Source organism: Nicotiana tabacum, chromosome 2 (genome assembly GCF_000715075.1).
Source record: "Nicotiana tabacum cultivar K326 chromosome 2, ASM71507v2, whole genome shotgun sequence".
Lineage (NCBI taxonomy): Eukaryota > Viridiplantae > Streptophyta > Magnoliopsida > Solanales > Solanaceae > Nicotiana > Nicotiana tabacum.
This window is the reverse complement of record NC_134081.1, coordinates 51,969,177-51,982,638: the sequence shown is the minus strand read 5'-3', so window position 1 is coordinate 51,982,638 and position 13,462 is coordinate 51,969,177. Positions and strand designations below refer to the sequence as shown.

Here is a 13,462-nt window from a genome sequence, read left to right as displayed (position 1 = left end):
TGAATTCCTAAAAACTCAACCTTACCGACCAACTTTGGTCGGTAAGTTGGTTGCCATGTACAGATTACCGACCAACGATTGTCGGTATTATTAAATTTTAATTATTTATAAAAAAATATATTTTCTAATACCGACAAACGTTGGTCGGTATATAAAATATTATATGATTAATTTATTTTTCATTACCGATCAAAATTGGTCGGTAATCAAAATTATTAAATTTAGAACACCGACGACCGTTGGTCAGTATAATTAAATTATTAAAATAATATTCCGACCAATATTGGTCGGTAAGTCAATTAAATTGTCGAATGGTCGTGTAGAGCATACTGACCAAAGTTGGTCGGTAATTTCCTATCGACTTTGATCGGTATACTCTATCAACTTTGAAAATACCGACCACACATAAATGGTCACATTTTGGACGGTTATTGGCCATTACCGACCGATTGTGGTCGATTTTTTCGGATGATTTTAAGCGGATTTTTAGTAGTATGATATGCTTAACCATCCAGGATGCTTGCTTTGGGATGGCCATATTCTGTATCCGTTGACCCTTAGGGCTTGTTTGGTGCGGAGATAAGTTATGCGGGGATTAAGTTATGCATATATTATTTATACAAGTTTTGGTTATGCAGGAATTAATTCTTTTTGAATGCTTAATTTGTTGTATAAAATACTAGTCCCACATTATATAATTTAAAGTTATTTTTTTTTTTTAACTAAATCATCCTTAAACAAGAATTTAAGAATACAATAGAACGAATGACTCTTTATCAAAATAGCAACCAAATATTTTATAAATTGTCCAAATTTTTATACGAAGATTAAAATACTAATCAAATATTGTAATAAGTTATGCTAGATTTCATACATAGTTATGCATATATTAATATATAATGAAGGCAAAACAAATCACCCTTTAATATAATGGGCAATGATCCTTGTGATTCATAATTTGTCCTACTAATGGGACAAGCCCTGGCAGGTATTTGCAATATCAACTTTGTTTCACAGTTGAAGATTAATTAAATTAAGTCCTCCAACAGATTTGGGCACATATACTCTATCCCAAGCAACTAGGGATTTCTTAATGATTGCATTTGCACCAGACCATATATAGCTTCTGTAAAAAGCCATTATCAGTTTCAGCACTTTAGCAGGTAATATGAATAATCGATACAAATGGAGAATAACTAATAACTCGAAATCACAAACCTTGAGAATTCATTAATACAAGAATAGCTTTATGGCTCACATAATCGGAATAACATAATCAAGTGCATCAAGTAATATAAGGACAATAAAGAAAAGTAAAAACATGAGACAATAAAAATAAAGAATTAACAGGTAGGAACATGTAGCAGATAAGCAGATATTGAGTGAGAAATGTATAAATTGAAACATGTAATAGCTAAATGACAGATAACAAGTAACGCATGTACAACAACTAAGAACATGGAGCAATCAAAGCATGTAACAAGAGATAACATAGAATAAGTGATGACATGAAAGTAAATAGCCCAACCCATATGCTTTATGTCGCGACCCCAATTTCCCTCCGTAGGATATCGTGACGGCACCTAGTCTCTAAGACTAGATAAGCCTAATACTTACTAAATAAATAGAAGAATTCAACCATCGAATGATAAGTATGAGATAAAAATCTTATACACAATTACAATTCCCAAAACCGGTAGTACAAGTTATAAGCTCTACTGAGTTTGCTAGAAAAATCCCTAAATGCAACTGTTCAGGATAGTTTAAACAGTACAATAAAAATATTAAAAGGTGACTCTGAGGCCTGCGAATGCGACGGCATGTTTACCTTGAGTCTCCACAGCTCGATCAGCCAGCTAATAATCAACAACAACTGTGGCACCTGCATCTGCACAAAATAAATGTGCAGAAGCGTAGCATGAGTATACCACAACGGTACCCAGTAAGTATTAAGACTAACCTCGGTGGAATAGTGACGAGGGACAGTCAAGATACCTACCGGACTAAACAACCTGAACAAGTGTGAAGGTGAACTAACAGAGAAAAATAATATTAATATACAACTAAACAGGATAAGGAATACCAAATCATACTTGCAACGAGACACCAATAACAACAATATTTAACAAGAAGCAGTCAGGTAATAATGATGTAGAATAAGTTGGACAAAGTTTAAGTCTGGTGAAATCAAAATAAAGGAAAAACCAATAACAACTCAATAAGAATAACTGTTGTCACACCTGATTTGTTCAAGCATTTTTACGAGGTATCGAACCTCATAATCACAGCTCACGGGTCTCAATTCTTGAACCCTAATCACTTGGTATCTTGTGCCCACATTATAACTCATATCCGCACGGACGACTCACATGACAATAGAACATCCCTCATACAGAAGGCAAGTAAACAAGAGTATGTAAAATGGTTAATGATGTCGGGATTCACCTTTTGAAACCGATATAGGTGTTTTAACTCGTGTATGCTTGTGCAAGTGTTCCACCACAATTCCAATCAATAAATAGGAGTAGATATAATGAATGGCACATGAGAAATGATCACCATGAAATATACAGTGTAATAAAAGCAGCAATGAAGTTTGAAGCAGCGACCAACACAACAAGGTTAGCTACATAGAACAGAGAAAAAATTGCATCATGGAGGAAAACAATTAGTAGTATGCTAAGAAAAACAACAATCAAAGACAAGTGCACAGAAAAGGGGAAATGACAACAAGAGCCCTCCCGAGGTACCGCCTCGTAGTCTCAAATCGTAAAAATGAATCACAGCTTTCCTTATATCGCCGCAGGATCCTTTATATTTAGTTTTGAAAATTATTTTCCAGAAATAACATCTCGCATTTTAGCCCACCTTATCATACCGCATGGCTTCTAGTAGTTCCCCTACTGGCCACTTGTTTCAAGCCCACATTATCTCACTACATGTGTTTCAACACCCAGATCTTATACCACCACATGCGTATCAATAATAACAACAGCACGGCAGAAACCTCGTGTAACACAATAACAACCGCACGGCAAAAATCTCGTACAAACACAATAACAACCGCACGGCAGAAACCTCGTGAAACACAATAACAACCGCACGGCAGAAACCTCGTGCAAACACAATAACAATTCTCTCAACAAAACACGTATGCCAAAAACATAACAACTCAAATAAATAACTTTCATAATATGTGCCCATGTGCCACAATATTTCCTCAAAATAGTTTTAATATCACAACCACACATAGCCCTCGGCCAATAACACTGAATACAATAGCAACAAAAATAATAACACGAGAATACGTCAAGTAAATTAACACAAGAACTTCAAAACACAAAGAAACGGAAGAACGAACTCACAAAGAAAGACACAACAGGAAAATAATAGTCTCAACAAGAATAATTCAACAAGAGAGAGGTAATGTATAACAATGATTCCACGAAAGTGCAATTCGACAACAAGAGAGATAGCATGAATCAATGACCCCAAATAAAAATACGTCAACAATGAAAGGGATAACAAACTTTAATTAAGGCTAAGCAATTACGGAAGAGATAATAATAATTCCAATTAAGGTTAAACAGTTACGGAAAGGATAGCATGATGATAAAAAGGGGCAACAACTTCAATTAAGGCACGTAAGAGTTTAATCAGCAATAAGGGTAGGACATGAAGTAATTAATTCCAATTAAGATACGTAAGGGTGAATTTAGTAAATGAGGGATTTAACATGACAAAACAACTTCATATTTAATGCACATAAGAATCTAAGAGCCATAAACGGTCAAATTTCCACAAATAAGCCCGAGCACATACTCGTCACCACGCGTACACGGCCTTCACATGACACAATTAGCACAAATGACTCAAATCCTAAGGAGTAGTTTCCCCACACAAAGTTAGGCAAGATACTTACCTCAAAGAAGCTAGACCGATACTCTAAAATGACCTTTTCAAGAGAAACAATCTCCGGACGGCTCAAATCTTGCCAAAATAACTTCAAATCATAAATAAAGCTCATAAGAAATAATTCCGGATAATAAAGCTTCGGTCTTTAATTAAAACTAAAAAGTCAACCCAAAAGTCAACCCCTGGGCCTGCATCTCGGAACCCGGCCAAAATTATAAAATCCGAACACCTATTCGATAATGAGTCCAACCATACAAGAAATATCAAATTTCGATATCAATTCGCCCTCCAAATCCTCATTTTATATTTTGAAAGATTTTCTCAAAAATTCCCATTTCCCTAACTCAAACCACTAATTTAATGATAAAAATAAAGATGGAATCATGAAATAAAATCAAATTCGGGTAGAGAACACTTACCCCAAACCAACACATGAAGAACCCCTCAAATATCACTCAAATCTGAGGCCTACAACTCAAAATATGATTAAAATGGTCAAACCCTCGAAATAGAGTTCTTATAACTCTGCCCAGGCATTCCTCTTATACGATCGCGGAACACACCTCGCGATCGCGGAACACAAAAATCAGTGCTCAAGAAAATGAGCTATGTGTTCGCGAAAAACACCTCGCGAACGAGATGAACAGATTGGCCAACCTTCGCGAACGCATACCAAATCTAGCAAGCGCGACGAGTAATATTCCACCAGTCTCTAATTCCCTTATGTGAACGCGGAACACCCTACGCGAACGCGAACAACAACCAATTGAACCTTCGCGAACTCATGACCACTGTCGCGTCCGCGATGAGAAAACATGCTGAGTTTCCCAGAATCACTTCGCGATCGCAGCTTCATCTTCGCGATCGCGAAGAGCAACAGCAACACCAGAAACCAACAACTCAAAAGCATGAAGAAATGGCCCGTAGCCCATCCGAAACACACCCGAGGCCCCCGGGACGTCAACCAAATATACCAACACATCCTAAAATATGATATGAACTTAGTCAAAGCCTCAAATTACATCAAACAACGCCGAAACTTCAAATCGTACCTCGAATCGAACTCATAAATTTTCAAATCTTCTAACTTCCAAAACTCGCGCCGAAACATATCAAATCACTCCGGAATGACGTCAAATTTCGCATGCAAGTTCCAAATGACATAACGGAGCTAATTCAACTCTCGAAATCGCATTTTGACCCTGATATCACCAAAGTCAACTCTCGGTCAAACCTCTCAACCTTCTAAAATTTTAACTTTCTAATTTTCGTCGAAATGCTTCAAATTACCCTACGGACCTCCAAATCCGAACGCACGCCTAAGTCCAAAATGACCATACATAGCTATTGGAATCATCAAAATGCCATTTCGGAGTCGTCTACACAAAAGTTAAATTCTGGTCAAATTTTACCGCTTAAGCTTCAAAAACATGAATCCTTCTTCCAAATAGATCCCAAATCATCCAAAAATCGAACTCGACCACACACGCAATTCATAGCACATAATACGAAGCTGCTCGAGACCTTGCGCCACCGAACGGAACGTTAATTCTCAAAACGACTTGTCGGGTCGTTACACTTTAACCCTAGACAGCGCATATACACTCGTCACCTCGCATATATGTCGTTCACATACATAATTCACGTAACAAATAGACCAACAAGTCATAATTCCCTCAAATCAAAGTTAGACACGACACTTACCTCTTTGCGCAACCATCTCAACAATAAACCACGGTTTTTCCTTTCGAACAACCCTCCAAACCAATTAGATCTAGCCAAATATCATTCAAACAATTCAAAATAAGCTTTAGAAACTACCCACGAATGAAAAAGGTTCAATCTTTGATAAAATCGCTTGGTCAAAATTTGAGATCCGAACCAAAACCCGATTACCCATTCAGTCCCGAGCCCGGTTATGTGATTTTTAAAAAAAATATGACCTCAATTTGAGGTCTAAATCTCAATTTTACAAAATCCCTCAATTCTCTCCAAAACTCTTAATTTCTACCATGAAAATCCTAGATTAGATAATAAAAATACATGAAAAGTAATGGAGAATTGATAGAAAGTGAATTAGAGTTGTTTACCAATGAATTTGGAAAGAAAAGGTTCTTCAAAAATTGTCTCTAAAGTGTTTGGGGTTGAAAAATGGTGTGAAATAAGCTAAGTCCCATTTTTTCCCTCTTAAACCTAGCTGCAAGTATCGCATTTGCAGACATTTGTTCGCAGATAAGAAGTTTGCATATGCGACACACTGATTGCAAATGCGATCAGTGCATCAAATGGGCAGGGGTCAAAAATGCGAACTACCCACCCATCGCGGATGCGAGCTTAGCTTCGCAAATGCGAAGCTACCCCAACACTACACTTCATCGCAAATGTGATGCCTTTGTCGCAAAAGCGAACACAGTGAACTTCACAAAAGCGACTTGCTCTTCACAAATGCAAAGACGCAGCCCCCAGTCAGTGCTCTCAAATGCGGTCTCTTGACCACAAAAACGAGGCTTGAAAATGCGAGTCAGACCTTGCAAATGCGAGATCTACGACTGAACACCAGAACTTGAATGCACCAGCAGTTCAAAAATCAACCAAACTCTTCCGTAACACATTCGAAACTCACCCGAGCTTGGGCTCCAAGCCAAACATGCACACAAATATAATAACATTCTACAAACTTGCTCGCTACCTCAAATCATCAAAATAACATCAAATAACAAGAATTGATCATCAAACTCATGAATTTCAACTTTAAAACTCATTTTCACAATTTTTCACATAACGCGCTGAAATGCGCTCGGGTCACCCCGGACCCCAACCAAACGTGCATAGAAGTCCAAAAATATCATACGAACCTACCGTAATCGTCAAAAATACGGATCTGAGGTTATTTACCACAAATGTTGACAGTGGTCGAGTCAAGTCCCATTTTAGGCCAAAATCACATTTTTCTTCAAAATCTTACGTAAAAACTTTTCGAAAAACGACACAGACCACACACGCAAATCAAGAAACATTAAATGAAGCTAATAGAGGTCTCAAAATACGGAAATAAAGGCCAGTACTCAAAATGACCTATCGGGTCTCACAGAAACTCAACAAGTTTATACGGCCACTCTTTTAAAGCCCTCAATTAATTCTGTACTATCAGATATTGTTATAATATTAGTTTCTTTCATAATTAAACAAGAGAAATTTCTCTTATTTCTTAATATGGTGTGCGTCGTAGCACTATCCAAAAGACATATTTCTTCTTTATTATTCATATGGCCAAATGAAGACTCGAAGTTTTCATATTCTTCATGAAGAAAAAAAATGCATTATAAGTAATATTGAAAATTTTAAGAACAAAAGAAACTATATTTAGGAAAGTAAATACTCACAACATAAAAAGTTTTATTCAAAATATGAACTTCATAAAATAAAAAGAATAATTATTCTTATAATTTTTTTCAATAATAAGTCTTCAGTCATGATGCTCAAAAAAGTCTCCAGCTTTTAAATGAGTAATATCTGCGAGGCCTTTGTAAATATCATCTTTATAAACAAGGTTTGCTTCTACTTTATCATGATTATTCGTACGTCACACCTCAATATTATTTTGAAAGGTCAAGTGAGTCTTAACTTTATTTTATTTCCTTTTATAGAGGCTTGATAAAATTTAATAAAATATTCAGGCGCACAGCAAATTCGTGCCCAATGATTTTTCAAACCACATCGGTGGCAAATATTGCCTTTGCCTTTTGAAAAATTATTCTGAAAACCCTTATTGTTCTCTTGTTTATAACGACCACCACCATGTCGATTATTATTTCGTCTCTTGCCATACCCACTCATATTTATACGATCGCGATAATTATTTTATCTTCTTTCAAACTTTGATCTATCGCTACCACATTCGCTTCAGAGATTGAAGTTGATCCAATGAGACGGGCTTCATGATTTTTCATTAAAAGGATATTATGTTGTTCAGCCACCAAAAGGCATGAAATTGACTTAGAATATTTTTTTAAAGCCCTTTTCACGGTATTGTTATTGTAACACTATATTTGAAGCATGAAAAGTGAAAAAGAGTCTTTTCCAGCATGTCTTCATCATTCATACATTCCCCACATAATTTTAATCGGGAAGTTATTCTATATACGACAAACTTTTGGCGATATAACGACCTTTAGGTTGTCATATCATTTTATTTTTCAAACTAGTCCATAATCGAGATGACGAAGAAAAATCATGACTTTCACTTTATCCTAACTTATACTTCATTTAATTCTTTAATAATGTCACCAAGACCTTTAGCATCAAGGTAAATTTTAACATACCCAGGGCAAATAATTATTTCCAGAAATATCAATTGCCACAAATTCAAGTTTTAATAAATTCGACATAGTAAAAATCTTTTAAGAAGAATATAAAACCCGGAAGATCCAGTTTAGGTATTTGAGTATTCTACTTAGCTTGGATAATTATTAAAGGGAAGAAAGTTTATTGTAATTGAAACAAATGAATCTAAATCTTATTCGTTCTCAAACCCAAAAGAATTGAAGAACTTTTTGTTGTAAAAAAACAATAGTAATACAACAATAGCTACATTTTCAGCCTTGAAATTTGAAAATAGTCACAGAAGTTTTCCAATTTCACATGACAATGGCACTAGTAAAATTTCACATGTCAATGTATATGCATTGAATCTCCACGGAAGTGAGTATTTTTCAATTACTTTTCAGCCTTAATTAAAAAATAATCACTCTTGCAAATTTCAAATTTCACATGACAATGTACTGGTATTTTACCTATGGAATTTGAATTTCCATAACAAATTAACAATGGCTGAAAAGTGACTATTTGTTAATTTTATTCGAGACTAAAATTAAGTCAGTTAGTGGGACAGAAGTAATTTCTGTAATCTACATTCCACCAAGTCCATTAATTATAATCTCACGCAATCTACTTAATAAGAAGCTACGAATAGATACCTGTTTAAAAACGTGATATAGTTAAAATCATTTAAACAATGATAATTTACAGATCCTCTCAATAATATGTCACTCTAAGATACAAGTCGATCTCTACCTTTTCGATTCTATGTTGACTCCTAAAGTTTTTACAAATATTAGTATATTACTTTAAATCAGATATTGCAATTTTGAGAAAATAGGTTGAGAACTATGAATTTTTGCTGAAATTTGGGAATAAAAAGTGATACAAAAAAACATAAGTCTTGCACTAGGGGTGTGTTTGGTACGACGGAAAATATTTTCCTAGAAAATATTTTTCTAAAAAATGAGTTGTATTAAATATTCTCTTATTTGGTGGATGAGTGGAAAAAAATTCGATAAATATTTTTAATATTTGTTTAGAGGATAGAATATAATTTTTTAGTAAAATAATTTTTTTTATGCTACTTTTCTTACCCTTCCCCGAATCGTCATGTTTCCTATGCTCCCCTCCCTCTACCGAACCCTACAACATTTTAAGAAGTCTATTTTCTTTAAAAGTTTAATTATTTTTAAAAAACTTCACACAAACCAAAGTAGCTAGTGTGCTGCTTTAATTTTTGACGCAAAAATAACATTGAAAATATTTTCATTCGTACCAAAACACAGCCTAGATTTCGCAGCCCAAAGATCTTTTAAAACAAAAAGGAACTAATAAAAGACCACATGGATAAATGAAGATGTGAGTCTAAACCAGGCCCCCAAATCATTAGGGTATCAGAGGGAGCAGACATGTCGACTCAATGATTCAATTTCTGTGCACATAACCATGCTTCCTTCATTTCTAATTGTCCAGAGCATCGGCTTATTGTGCACAGATCTACGTTTCTACCATGACTCTTAAAATTACTAGTACTAATTTTTACTATGGAAAAAGCAAACTACTTGTGCTACAAGAACACAAACAGAATAGAAAAGTATAATGGAGGAAACAGAAAATGAGAACACAGATAGAGCGAAGAAACGACGAGATATGTAAAGTCTCGTTATAATATATATATATAGAGAGAGCTTCTAGGGTTTCTACAACGTAACTCATCAGCAGAAGATATGGTTACAATGTTACACTGGACAGGCCCACATACGAATTAGTTATCACTTGAAGCCCAAATCAAGGTGCTGTTTGCATCAAAACTTTTGGAAGAATAAGCCGAAATAGGGACTCAATATGTTCATTAAAGTGTTTATTTTCTTGTTAAATTATATTATTTATTTTCACTTTAAATTTTTTCTATAGGAACATGCTCTCTGCATCCTAAGGGTAGGGGTAAAGTCTGCATACACACTACCCTCTCAAACCTCACTTGTGGGACTCTATTGAGTGTTGTTGTTGTTGTAGAACTTTATGTTAACGACCTGATAGGTCGTTTTGAGTACTAGCTGCCTTTTCTGTGTTTCGAGACATTTTATAGCTCGATTTGATGATTTATGACTTGTGTGCGTGGTCCGCGTTAATTTTCGAAAAGTTTATATGCGAAATTTTAAAGAAAATATGATTTTTGACTTTAAAAATGGCTAGAGTTGACCACGATCAATATTTTTGGTAAACGGCCTCGAATCGGTATTTTGACGATTTCGGTAGGTTCGTATGATGATTTTGGACTTGTACTCATGTTTGGTCGGGTCCCGGGTAACCCGAGACCGTTTCAGCGCATTATGTGAAAAGTTAAAAAATTGAGTTATGAACATAAAAATCTTGAGTTTTAATGATCGATTTTTGATTTTAGATATTATTTTGATATTTTGAGCTTGAGAGCAAGTTTATATGATATTATTATACTTGTGTGAATGTTCGGATTGGATTCCGATGGGCTCAGATGAGTTTCGCATACGTTGTAGATAGTTTTGGCATAGCTAATGAAATCTGGTGTTGTGAATCTACAGGTCTCACATTTGTAGAGACCTGTTCGCAAATGCAAGCTTCGAATTTTCAATGTCAGGCTCGCATTTGCAAAGTGGGACAGGGGACTGGGAACTTCGCTTATGTGAAGAACAAGTCGCATTTGCGAAATGGAGGGACCTCGCATTTGCGACTTTGGTGTCGCATTTGATAGGAAGATGTGGAGGTCGAGTATTAGAGTTGTAGGTTAGGATGTAGTTGAGTCTCGACTTAGATCGTACCATTGTGGGACTAGCCAGGTAGGGTTTTTATCTAAGATAACTAGTGACAATGTTGTGTTTTACTACTTCGCTTTTTAGTGCATGTCCTATTTACTAGCTATCGCTTTTGCTTTGCATCTTTCTTATTTATTTCATGGTGTTCCTATTTTTCCTATGATTGTTGTGGTGATACTAATATTGTCTCCTTTTGTCCTTTTGTCTTTTTATTTTCTTGAGCCGAGGGTCTTTCGAAAATAATCTCTCTACTCCTTTGGGGTAGGGGTAAGGTCTGCGTACACACTACCCTTCCCAGATCCTATTAGTGGGATTTTACTGGGTTGTTGTTGTTGTTATTGTTGTTGTGTCGCATTTGCGACTCTGGAAGGCTGGGCACAACTTTGCTTTTGCGAAGTTTGGTCCGCATTTGCGATTGAGGGACCTTCGCAAATGCGAAGGGTAATTCGCAATTGCGATAACTGGAAGGCTTCGCACTAATCGCATTTGCGATCAGTGGTTTGTATTTGCGGACATCGCTTGTTCGCAATTGCGATACTTGCAGTTGGATAAAATATGAGAATTTTAGGACGTAGCTCAGTTTACACCATCTTTTTGAACCTTAGACTCTATAGAAGCAATTTTGAAGAATAATTTTTTCCCAACTTCATAGGTTAGTAACTTTAACTTTTTTTTATTAAATTTTCAATACTTTTTAATGAATTTCATCATCAGATCTAAGATTTATATTGTAGAAATTGGGGGTTTTGGGTAGAATTTAAGAATTTTTGTAAAATTGAGATTTACACCTCAAACTAAAGTCAAATTTCGAAACAAATTGCATATCCGGTCTTGGGGGGTGAATTTGTAATCGAGATTTGATCTTAATTTAGGATTTCGACCACGTGGGTCCGAGTTGATTTTTGTTAGGAATTTATCCTGATTTTCTTACCTTATTTGGATTTATTCTTTTACTTGAAGGAAGAGTAGAATATTAACCATAATTATTTTATTTTTTCTTAAAGAAAAATATAGATCTCTTTAATATTTGACGGATTCTTTTCTTGGAGAAAAAGGTTGTGGCCTCTATAAATTGAGAGACGTTCCCTCACACAACAATACAATAACATCCACAATGTAGTCCTTAAGAGAGTCTTGTTTAGGGAGAAATTTTTTTCTCAATAGTTTTTTTCTTCTTTTATAATATTTTCTCATATGTAGGTCAATCGACCAAATCATATTAAAATATTATGCCTCTTTTAGTATACTTTTTATGTCGTCTAATTTATCGTCGCCAAAGGTTTGCTTTATTAACTTTCGCATAAGGCCTTGTTATTTTCGATCCCAACAAGTGGTATCAGATCCAATAGTTGAAGTGAGATTAAATACAGGTTCAAGGCGAGTTCAAATCAAACAATGACCAATTTAACGATAATGAAGATTTTTATCAACAATAAAAAATGTCAAAAATACTACACGTGGAGATAAAGTTTTCAACCAAATAGTTTCAAATCTCATACTGCTGCATATTTAAAAACAAAAATAATTTTTAATCCATATATGGGCTCCAACTATTAACTCATGTTTTTCTTAATGCATGGGCTCCACTTTCAACTGTTGCTTACTTTCAAGACATGAGCTCCAATTTTGAACTCGTGCTTACTTTTAACATATGGACTCCCATTTTTAACCCTACTCACTTTTAATGTTGGGCTCCACTTTTAACCCGACCCACTTTTAACGTAGGCTCTACTTTTAAACTTGCTCACTTTTAATGCAGGGTTCTAATATTTTTAACCCGTACTCATCTTTAACGCACGAGGCTCAAGTTTTTAACCCATATCTATTTTTAACTATCTCAAGTAGCAGTGATGAAGAATATGTGTAGAAGGCGGATCAAGCATTGTCAAGAAAATTCAGGCCAAAGGGCACAATTGTTAGGAATTTGTCCTGATTTTCTTACCTTATTTGGATTTATTCTTTTACTTGAAAGAAGAGTAGAATATTAACCATAATTGTTTTATTTTTCCTTACAGGAAAATATAGATCTCTTCCATATTTGATGGATTCTTTTCTTGAAGGAAAAGTTTGTGGCCTCTATAAATTGAGACACCTTCCTTCACACAACATCACAATAGCATCCATAGTGTAGTCCTTAAGAGAGTCTTGTTTAGAGGGAGAATTTTCTCTCAATAGTTTTTTTTCTCTTATATTTGTTTTCTCATAATTAAGTCAATTGGCCAAATCATATTAAAATATTATGCCTCTTTTAATATACTTTTACGTCGTCTGATTTATCGTCGCCAAAGGTTTTTGTTAGCTTCCTCATAACGGCTTGTTGTTTTCGATTCCAACAAGTGGTATCAGATCCAATGGTTGAAGTGAGATTAAATACAGGTTCGAGGCGAGTTCAGATCAAGCAACGACCAATTTGACGATAATGAAGATTTTAATCA

At 35.2% G+C, this 13,462-nt stretch overlaps 1 non-coding gene across 1 annotated transcript; it reads right to left on the bottom strand.

Annotated features, from left to right (window-relative positions):
- Window positions 1-9,590: 9,590 nt before the first annotated feature.
- On the bottom strand, window positions 9,591-9,696 carry LOC142174175 (small nucleolar RNA snoR100). The gene has a single exon (XR_012703521.1). It is a non-coding gene; the product is annotated as a small nucleolar RNA snoR100 (small nucleolar RNA).
- Window positions 9,697-13,462: the final 3,766 nt, after the last annotated feature.